This window comes from Ceratotherium simum, chromosome 35, assembly GCF_057802395.1.
Source record: "Ceratotherium simum simum isolate JZ-2026a chromosome 35, ASM5780239v1, whole genome shotgun sequence".
NCBI lineage: Eukaryota > Metazoa > Chordata > Mammalia > Perissodactyla > Rhinocerotidae > Ceratotherium > Ceratotherium simum.
Window position 1 is genome coordinate 30,857,017 of NC_141934.1, and position 10,992 is coordinate 30,868,008.

The 10,992-nt window shown below is 47.3% G+C and overlaps 1 pseudogene; it reads left to right on the forward strand.

Annotated features, from left to right (window-relative positions):
- Positions 1-274: 274 nt before the first annotated feature.
- On the forward strand, positions 275-10,706 carry LOC101405947 (sec1 family domain-containing protein 1 pseudogene; annotated as a pseudogene).
- The last annotated feature ends 286 nt before the right edge of the window (positions 10,707-10,992 follow it).

Sequence of the window (10,992 nt, forward strand, 5' to 3'; positions counted from 1 at the left end):
GTGCCCCATGACCCTCACGTGGGGCAAAGCCATGCGATGTGTTTTGTCTCATTGCAGACGATGCCACCACAGTCTTGGAAAGCTCTCCCACGATTAGACATGAGAAGAGCCTGCTGGCCAGCCTGCCAGTCCAGGAGGACGAGAGACATGTGGAGCTGACCCCAGGCCTGCAGGCTGAAGAGGGGCTGCCCGTCGGAGCCTCACCTGGCCTCGCCGCCTCCATCCCACCTCCAATGGGCGAGCCCAGCTGAGGTCAGCTGAGTTCAGGCAGCGGATGCCCCTCCATCTGCGTCTTGCCTGCGGCACTGCCGAGAGGGCCACCTACTCCAAGAATTGTGACTTCAGCGTCAGGTGACAAGTCCCAGGCCTGGGGCTCCATCCAGCTCCGCGTATGTTACGAGCACGCGGGTAGATTGGACGGCACGTCAAAATCCATTCCAGCACTTACGACCTCTGTGCCTTGAGACATACCCACCTCTCTGTTCTCACCCTCCTCATCTGTAAATAATAATCATCCCTCACAGGCTGGTGGTGAAGAGTAAGTGTCTGAATGTATGTAGAGCTGTGGGGACAGCGCTCGCACACAGTCACTAGGCAGCGTTGGCTGCAGTAGCTTCAGTCAGTACTGGCGATCCTGCAGCGCCAGGTGAGAATTTGGGCCTCGTCTCACAGACCAGCCTTTCCCCCAACATCTCAACAGGATAACGAAAGTATTCTGTGATCAAACATTTGACAATCACAGGATTAAACCACGTTGATCAAATTCTTTCCTGAGGACCCTGTCAGTGCTTTCCCGTGGTTGGAGTCTGGTCCAGGAGGGGCGGGCTCGTCGGGGACTAGTGCTGGGCTTTGCAGAGCATTTCTTATGGCAGGAAAAGAGTGAAATAAACCTGGAAACCCTGCCCTGTGTCCTCCTGTCACTGTGTTAGCTGCCTCCCCTCGAGTCCCTGTAAAGGAATTTACGTCCAATTGACAAAACGGGGAAAGAGAAACGCTCACCTTCTGAGCACAGGAGCCCGACAGGGCCGCTGCTTTATTCGCCTTTGATAACAGGTCAGAAGTCAGTTAGCTCTAGTTCGTCAAGTATTTATAGACCCCCCACCCTGCCCCCACCCTGCAGCAGTGACGCTGTGACTTTGTAAAGTCTTTGCACCAGCCCAGAGCTCCTCCTTCAGACTGAGGAGCTGTCAGTGCTGAGCCAGAAGTCACCTCCTTTGAAAACCTGGACAAGCCACCGCCCTGGCGGGGAGAAAGCCCTGAGTGACAGCTCTGCAGCATGATGCGTATAAAATACAAGTCTCCCCAAATGAAATAAAACAAATCTCCCTTCCACAAGGTTTTCTCCTGAGGGTGGACACTTAGCTGAAACCTACAATTTAAAACTGAATCTATGGATGATGAGTTCTGCTAGTCCTGCTTCCAGAGAGCCTAGGCCTGGAAAGTTCTCCCAGCCACACTCGGGGTCCGTGCGGAAGTCACCCCTGCACTGAGGATGTTGTGCCTCCAACAGCCATCTCCAGAGGCCGAACATCTCTACCATAAAGGACCCCCGGGGCCGGCCCCATGGTTTAGCAGTTAAGCGTGCGCTCCGCTACTGGCAGCCCGGGTCTGGATCCTGGGCATGCACCGACGCACCGTTCATCCGGCCATGCTGAGGCGGCGACCCACATACAGCAACTAGAAGGATGTGCAACTGTGACATATACCTATCTACTGGGGCTTTTGGGAGAAAAAGGAGAAGGATTGGCAATAGATGTTAGTTCAGGGCCGGTCTTCCTCAGCAAAAAGAGGAGGATTAGCACAGATGTTAGCTCAGGGCTGATCTTCCTCACACACACACAAAAAAAAACAAAGATGAAGGACCCCCCCATGCCACTGAGACCAGCACACCAGGAGAAAGTGAGCAGTCAGCCCGCCCCCAAATGCTTTGTAGTTTGGCCCTTTCATCCCAAGCGTCTTCTCGGAGAGATCGCCAGTCCAGAGAGGCAGTGCCGAACGAGGGCTGGGATTGTTGGCGCTTGACTTTTCTGAGAAATTCCCTGAATTTCCCACTCTGCTTTTATTTCCTGTTTTCCACAACTTTATTGAGTTACTATTAACATAAAATAAAAGGCACATACTGAAGGTTTTGGACGTATGTGTATCCATGTGAAACCATCACCACAGTCAAAACAATGAGCATATTCATCTCTCCCAAATTTCCTCCTTCCCTTTTGTCACCCCTGCCTCCCGCCTCCCAATTACTGCTCTGCTCGCTCTCATTATAACCTAGTTCCATTTTCTAGAATTTTATATGAATGGAATCCTATTGTTTGTACTCATTTTGTGTGGCTTCTTTTTTTTTTTTTGTAATTGTTTTATTGAGGTCATACTGGTGTATAATGTTGTTATAACATTGTGTAATTTCAGGTGTACGTTATTCCGTATCAGTTTCTGTATAGACTACATTGTGCTCACCGTCAATAGTCTAATTTTTATCTGTCACCATACATATGTGCCCCTTTATCCCTTTCACTGCCACCCCACTCTCTTCTCTTCTGGTAACCACCAATCTGTTCTCCTTATCTACGTATGTGTTTATCTTCCATATATGAGTGAAATCATGTAGTGTTTTTCTTTCTCTGTCTGGCTTATTTCACTTAACATAATACCCTCAAGGTCCATCCATGTTGTTACAAATGGGATGATTTTGTCTTTTTTTATGGCTGGGTAGTATACCATTGTATACATGTACCACATCTCCTTTATCCAACCATCAGTTGATGGGCACTTGGGTTGCTTCCACATCTTGGCTATTGTGAGTAATGCTGCAGTGAACATAGGGTTGCATAAGTCTCTTTGTATTGTTTATTTCAAGTTCTTTGGATAAATACCCAGTAGTGGGATAGCTGGGTTGTATGGTATTTCTATTTTTAGTTTTTTGAGAAATCTCCATACTGTTTTCCATAGTGGCTATACCAGTTTGCATTCCCACCAGCAATGTAGGAGGATTCCCTTTTCTCCACATCCTCTCCAACACTTGTTATTTCTTGTTTTGTTAATTATAGCCATTCTGACGGGCATGAGGTGATATCTCATTCTAGTTTTGATTTGCATTTCCCTAATAATTAGTAATGTTGAACATCTTTTCATGTCCCTGTTGGCCATCTGTATATCTTCTTTTGAAAAATGTCTGTTCACATCCTTGGCCCATTTTTTGATGGAGTTGTTTGGTTTTTTGTTGTTGAGTTGTATGAGTTCTTTATATATTTTGGAAATTAACCCCTTGTCAGACATATGACTTGCAAATATTTTCTCCCAGTTGGTGTGTTGCTTTTTTGTTTTGTTGATGGTTTCCTTTGCCTTGCAGAAGCTTTTTAGTATGATGTAGTCCCATTTATTTATTTTTTCTTTTGTTTCCTTTGCATGAGTAGACATGGTATTTGAAAAGATGCTACTAATACCAATGTCATATCCAGAATTTCTGTATAGTTTTTTTTAAGGACTTCAATCTCTTTGGTGAAGTATTCCTTCTGTTCATTAACTTTATTCCTGAGCTCATTTAACTGTCTTTCTGTGTTTCCTTGTAACTCGTTAAGTTTCCTTATGACAACTATTTTGAATTCTCTGTCATTTAGATTGTAATCTTCTGTGACTTCAGGATTGGTGTCTGGAGACTTTTCATTTTCCTTCTGCTCTGCAGTGTTACTGTAGTTCTTCACGGTGTTTGATGAATTGATCCTCTACCAGCACGTTTGTGGTAGTATCAGGTTGGAGATTCCAGCTGCTACCACTGCGGGGGGTCAGGGAGGCAGGAGCTTTGTTTTCTGATCCTGCCCCATCTGCTGGTAGTTGTGCCTGTCTGGCCACTTCCTGTTCCCCTGGGCTGGCCACAGCTCAGTGGGTTGTGCTCATGTGGGCAGGGCCTCTCTGCTTGGTTGGCAGGTCATGGCCAGGTGCTGTAATGGGTGTATGGGTTGCTCTTGTGCTGGTGGGGGCCGCTGCCCTTGGCAGGTGGTTCGGCTGAGCTGCTGTGCTTGGTGGGAGGGGCGCCTTCATGAGGGCTGAGCTGCTGCCACTCAGTGGGGAGCCTTTGCATGGGCAGGGCCACCTTGGTAGGTGGGTGCATCCGCCAGCCAGGCTACCACTCCAAAAGTGTCTGCATGTCAGCTGGGCTGCCCCTGCTTCCACTCATGGTCACACTGGCCGCTGTGTGGGGATCCGTGACCTGGATGGCTGCCGCCAGGGAGGGGGAGGGGTCCACTCACCTAGTTCCACTGCTTCCAAGATCCAGTCCACCCACCTTCAGACGCACAGCTGTGTGGATCTCTCAGCCATCCTGTTGTGTAGGGAATCCTCTGTTGGTTAATGAATGTCCGTTTAGTTGTAACTTAGAGGGGACAGACAAAGGGAACAACTCATTCTGCCATGATGCTGATGTCACTCTTGTGTGGCTTCTTTTACCCAAAATAACTATTTTGACATCATCCATGTAGTGTTGTGCACCAGTAGTTCATTCTTTTCATTGCTGAGTAGTTCCCTGTATGGATGGACCACATTTGTTCATCCGTTCTTCTGATGATGGACATTTGGGTTATTTCCAGTTTCCCCTCATTACAAATAAAGCTGCCGTGCCCATTTGTGCACACGTTGTTGTGTAGACATTTGCTGTCTTTTTCCTTGGGTGAGAATCTAGGAATGGACTGACTGGGTCCTATGTCTGTGTGTGTTTAACCTTTTTTTTTTTTTTTTGAGGAAGATTGGCCCTGAGCTAACATCTGTTGCCAATCTTCCTCTTTTTCTTTTTTTCCTCAAAGCCCCAGTACGTAGTTGTATATCCTAGTTGTAGGTCCTTCTAGTTCTTCTATGTGGGATGCTGCCTCAGCATGGCTTGATCAGCGATGAGTAGGACCACGCCCAGGATCCAAACCGGTGAACCCCAGAACATTTGAAATTAACCTCTATGTCACTGGACCGGCCCCTGTGTTTAACTTTTTAAGAGACTACCATATTGTTTTCTGAAATTGTATCATTTCACACTATCACTAGCAGTGCAAAGGGTTCCGTTTCATTCACATCCTCAATAACACTCTGTATGGCCAGTCTTTTAAATTTTGGCTATTCTTATAGGTGTGTAGTGGTATTTTAAAACATTTTTTGGGGTATAATTCACATACCATAACATCGACTTGTTTAAACATACAATTCAATATTTTTAGTAAATTTAAAGAGTTGCACACCATCACCACAATGCAATTTTGGAGATTTGTGCTATGATCAACTTTTGGTTTACTTTCATATAGTACAAGGCTTCTGTTGATTTTTATTTTTTTTTTTATGTGAATGTCCAATCTTTCAACACCATTAGTTGAAAAGACTATACTTACTCCATTGAATTACTCTCAATTTTGTGAAAAAGTCTGTTTCCATATTATTGTGGATCTATTTCTGAATTGTATATTCTGTTCCCTAGGTGTACTTTCTACCTTTTCATCAATACTGCACTCTCTTGATTACCATAATTATTAAAATTGGGTAGATAATTCCTCCAACTTTTTTCTTTCTCAAAATTATTCTGGCTGTTCTAGTTCATTTGCCTTTTCATACGAATTTTAGAATCAGCTTGTTACTGTCTACAAAATAAATCCTGCTAGAATTTTTATGGTACTGCATTATATGTATAGATTATTTTGGGAAGGATTGATACCTAGCTCCTGAGTCCTTAAATACATGAGCATGGTATGTCTCTCCATTTATTTAGATCTTCTCTGATTTGTTTCATCAGTGTTTAGTAGTATTCAGAATACAGATCCTGCACATGTTTTATGACCTGTTGTAAATTGTATTTTGTGGTTCAGGTATTCACTTCTCGTTATGGTCAGTCTCACATATACTTGAAGGGGGGAAAAAGGAAACTCATTCCTGAATCCATATTACTTCAAATTCTGGTTTCCTTCTGCATCCATCTCTTACCATTTAGTTTTCAGAGTCCTCAGATAGCTGTTCTGTGCACTTCAGTGCAGGGTCTCAGTTGCATTTGCTGGGAGAGACAGGCGGTGTGTGTTTACTCCATGCAGACCAGAGAGCAGAGTTTTGTGAAGAGCTAATCATTGGGATCCACTCTCCCTCCCTGGACACACAGCTGGACCACATTTCCCAGCCTCCCTTGTGTTAGTGTGGTCGTGTGACCACAAACACACAGCTGACTGCATTTCCTAGTCTCCCTTGCATTAGTGTAGTCATGTGACCACATGTATCCCATGGAGCTTGAGCAGAAAGGATGTGCACCCCATCCGTGGCTGGACCATAAAACCTCTCATCCGCCTGCTAAGTGAGATGGTGATGTACTTAGAAACCTCATCTTGATGCTGGATGGGCACCAAACGCCGGGTCCTTGAATGACTCTGTGGAAGAGAATCATCGAGTCAACCTAAACACCTCCTGAACAGTTGTGTGAGAAATGACAAATTTATTGTGTTTTAAGCTGTTGAAGGTCAGGGATCTATTTGTCAATCCATCTCAGCCTCATCTAATTAATACCTGGAGTGTGGATGTATTTTACACAAAGAACAGAGAACTAGATGCCTGGCCAGAGAAAGCAGAGAAGACGGAGTATTAGGGAGAGATGGTCACTGCCTCTCCCCTGAGAGGGGCAGAGGTGAGGAGGAGGGGAGAATGGGTATGTGCAGAGGTGGGGAGAGGGGAGTGTGTGGCTGCTCCCTGTGTGCTCTGCAAAGCCAGCCTCTGAGCCCCTCACGGAGCAGAATAGACAGCGCTCCTTCTGGGGGTTCATTTGTCTGAACAGCTTCTGCCTGGCACCCTTTAGTGCCATGTCCCTTTGAGCTCACACCCCAAATTCCCTGAATGGCTGGGATGACATCAGATGTGGCCCAAGACCCCAGCCTGAGCAGGGGGGGACACAGCCAGGCTGCCTCAGTCAGCAGGGCTGGGCGTGGCACTGGGGATCTGGCAGGAGGACTGAGAAAGTCCATTCCCCAAATTAACGGGCCCAAGCAGCCAACATGCCGAAGCCCCATGTCTCTTGTCCTTGGACAGAATCAACTTCGTGGACCCAGCTCTAGGAACGGGCACTGCAGGGACGATGTGGAGCCTTGGATTTATATCCACAAAGGTCTCCATGAGGGATGAGGAGGAAAGGAAGAGACTGAGGCTCAGTTAATAGAAAAACCACAGTCAACCATGCTGCTGGATTGTCTAGTCCACAAACTTGGATGTGGCAAAATGCACATTTCTTTATTTTCCCACTACTGACTCATTTTTTATCTTGAGCCAATGTTATGACTGAGGCAAAAAATGTACTTTAGTAAATTGTAAGGAAACTAAGACAAGATCAAAGTAACGTGGCAGAAGGGAGTGTGAGTAGGCGCTTTGCAGAAATAACAAGAAGGAGTTAATTATATGTATATATATCCTGGTGTGATCCCTCATCAGGAGTCTGGGCCCCAGGGAGCCTGCTGGGCGCTCTCGGCAGCAGAAGGTGTGTTCCCTCCACTTCTGGAGCCCAAGGAGGGGACACTGCCCAGGCTCTGCCCTGGTGCTGCAGTGCATGGTTTCAACTGCATTTGAAATTGAATGGAAATTGGTATCTCCCCTGCTGAGAGGAGAGTTGACCACTGCCGGGGGAGGAGATGGGGGGACAGGGCCTCGTGCCTATAGCCTGAAAACCCCTCCTGGGCCCCCAACCCTGTCTCCCTCCTGAATCCAGCCAGCTGTATCAGGGTGTTCACGGGCAGGGAAGGTGTAGAGAGAGGAGCAGAGCCTCTCTCAGTCCCATGATGGAAGTGGGTGCAGCCTTCAGACGGGGTTGTAGGGGTGCACGGTGCACACCCCACTGCTGGGGGTCCTGCTAAGGGGCAGGCTTGGGACCCAAGGACGCTCATTACATCTCAGTGTGATGTCAGCGCATCAGGGGATCCTGAGGGACCAGCACAGGGAACTGTCCAGTGAACTGGAGGACCAGGCTCGATGGATGCCTGGCGGCAGTAAGATGGTCGGCAGATCTGGGGTATTTATAAGCAGTGCTCTCTGCAGGGTACTAAGGGAGGGGCGGGCAAGGAAATATTGTTTACAATATGGTCCCATTTAGGCATAAATGAGGTTGCATGTGTTACAGCATGTCCCCTGCACCACCTGCTCTCCCACAGACCACAGGGTCCCACACACCTGCCAGCAGAGACCCGGGCTGTGAGGACACCCTCGGCCTGGGAGCGCTAGTTCTAGTGCAGAGGCCTCTTCTTTAAAGGGGAAACTCCCACACACTCAGGTCAGAGTTCAGAGTGCCCATCTGAACAGGCAGCTGACACTTCAGAGGACATGAAGGGGACAGCTCAGGTCACTCCAGGTAGAATACCAGTAAATAAAGATATAGGATGCCAGCTCAGTTCGAATTCCAGGTAAATAAGTAATGTTCACTCTCTATAGGCCCCATGCGGGTGTGCCCTAAACACGTGGGGGCCTATGAGGAGGAGGATGGGCCCGTGGACGGGGCCACCCCTTGTGATGCTCCCTGAGCCCTGAACGCAGACCACCTGCGTGGGGTGGGGGTGACCCAGGTGACAGGAGACCCTGGGAAGGAGAAGCACGTAGCTGATGCAGGAAAACCTCCTCCTGCTGCACTCACTTCCCTGGAAGATACTCTGTGGATGGAGAACAGAGCGGAGCCTGCAGTTAATTGGTGAGTGTAGCAGAGAAATCAGGTCTTTCAGCTGGAAATGCCTGGGGCATGTTTCCCTGCTGAGGAGAAGGGGAGAGAGGAGGCAGGGGGAGGTGAGAGGTCTCTGCAGGGCTGGAGGGAGGGAGGACTGGCGGTAAAGGAGGCCTGGCTGAAGGGAGATGAGCAATTCTTCTGAGTAGGAGGAAAGAAGTGACATTGGGTAGAAGCTTCTGGGTTGGTGAACACGTGGAGATTCAGGGACAGTGGTGCTCAGAGAGGGCACGGGATTCTCCATACCTTGCCCTAGGCATCTCTTCCCTCTGGCTGTTCCTGAGTTACATCCTGTTATAATAAACCAGAAATCTAGATCTTCAAAATCAACTCTGAATCAGTCTATTTAAATTGTATTTCTGCTATTTCAGGAAGTAAAATGGAAGATACTGCAAAGGCAGAATCTGCAGCTAGTGCAGTAACACGAGTAGCCAAAGTTTTTGATCAGTCTCTCAATTTTATTACTTTGGAAAATGATGTCCTTGTATTATGTAATCAAGATAAGGCCGTGTTTCCTGTGCCCTGACCAGTCCAGATAGCACAGACATGGTGAGGGGCTGTCCCGGGCACTGTTGTTGACAGCTTCTTTGTTGCTTTTTGTCACCAAGGTACTGTTCCTATAAACAGATGTTCAAGAGGAACAGCAGCAGAAATGGTAGCAGGTAAAGTAGATAAGAAACTTCGGGAAAATCTAAGGGATGCAAGAAGCAGTCTTTTCACAGGTGACACCCTTGGAACCGGCCGCATCAGCCTCCACAGGCCTTTCTTCGTCCTGGTGACTGAAACATGGATTTGGCAACTGCTTTGCCTCGTACCGTCAGGCCTTGGTGCGTGATGCACTGGAGTTCCACTTACATGGAGTTAATTTGGAAGAAACTTCAGGAGTGGAGAGTTCTCTAGCTGGTGCTAGACCAAGAAGAAAAAACAAGAAATCTTATGATTAAACTGCAGTTGATAAATTTTGGCAGAAACATAAAGGAAGTCCACTCCCATAAATTGCAGAATCAGTTCAGCAGGAACTAGAATCTTTCCGAGCACAGGAAGATGAGGTGAAATGACTTAAAAGCGTTGTGGGACTAGAAGGGGAAGATGAAAGAGCCAGGAGTGTGCTTTCTAACGATCCGGGCAGGCTAACATCGGGCTGTTATTCTTTGCCAGAACTCCTTGGGAAATAAAAGACTTATTGATCTCTGTACAAGTGTTGCACTGCTGTCTTAGAACATAAAAAGGCAAGAAAACTGGATGCATATTTTGAATATGAATAAGAATTAATGACCAAAACTACTCTGGATAAGTCTCTTCTAGCTATAATGTCAGACTCTGGTGCAGCAACTCCAGAAGACAAATGAGGCTGTTTCTTCTTGTAAGCAAGCACCTTCTGAGGCTGATTTGGAGCAATACAAGAAAGCTTTGACTGATGCAGGATGCAACCCAAATCCCTTACGATAGATCAAATGTTGGAAAGCTTTTGCCCAGATGACCTCAGCTCCTGCAGCTATGAACCACCACCACTAAACCTCTGGGTTTCTCACCACGAGGCCTGAATACAGGATCATGGTTTATGAGGGAAGAGTCAAGAGCCTGGTACCACAACAGCAAAACCTACCTGTTTCTCGTATTTTAGAGAATCTCATGGAGAGGAAGTCAAACTCTAAAACTGATGACTATAGATATTTTGATCCCAACATGCTGCAGGGCAATGACGGCTCAGTTCCAAGGAACAAAACTCCATTCCAAGAGGCAACTGTGTTTCTGCTGGGAGGAGGCAACTACGTTAATACCAACATCTTGTTGACTAACAAAGGGGAAACAGGCAAACACACTGTATATGGCTGCAGCAAACTTAGTTCATAAGAAGTTCAGAAGACAGCTGTCACAACTTGGACAAGAAGAGAGGCTGGAGTCTAATCAGCTGGGAGGAGCCCCCGACACGGCTGTCCGTCTGTCCCTGGACCCAGGTCCCCGCCCGCCCCCTGCAGTTGTAAATTACAGCTCCCCTTAGTGCAGCCTGACCCTGTGCCTTCCCCTCTTCTTCACTAGGCTCCTTATTCCCTCCTGGCAGGTTCCTTTGATTCCTATTCAGCTTTAACGAGTCCTCCTAATAGTGGTGGTGACATGCAGAAACTAATTTCTCCACCTGACTCGCATGGTTTTCATCTTTGATTCCTCTGTATCCCCAGGACACCTCCAGGCATGTTGCTGTCCTAATTCATCATCTGTGATTTTACAAAGGGATCGCCCACCGTGGGGGCACTTCCGTGTCACATCTTTCACAGCACAGGCCACAC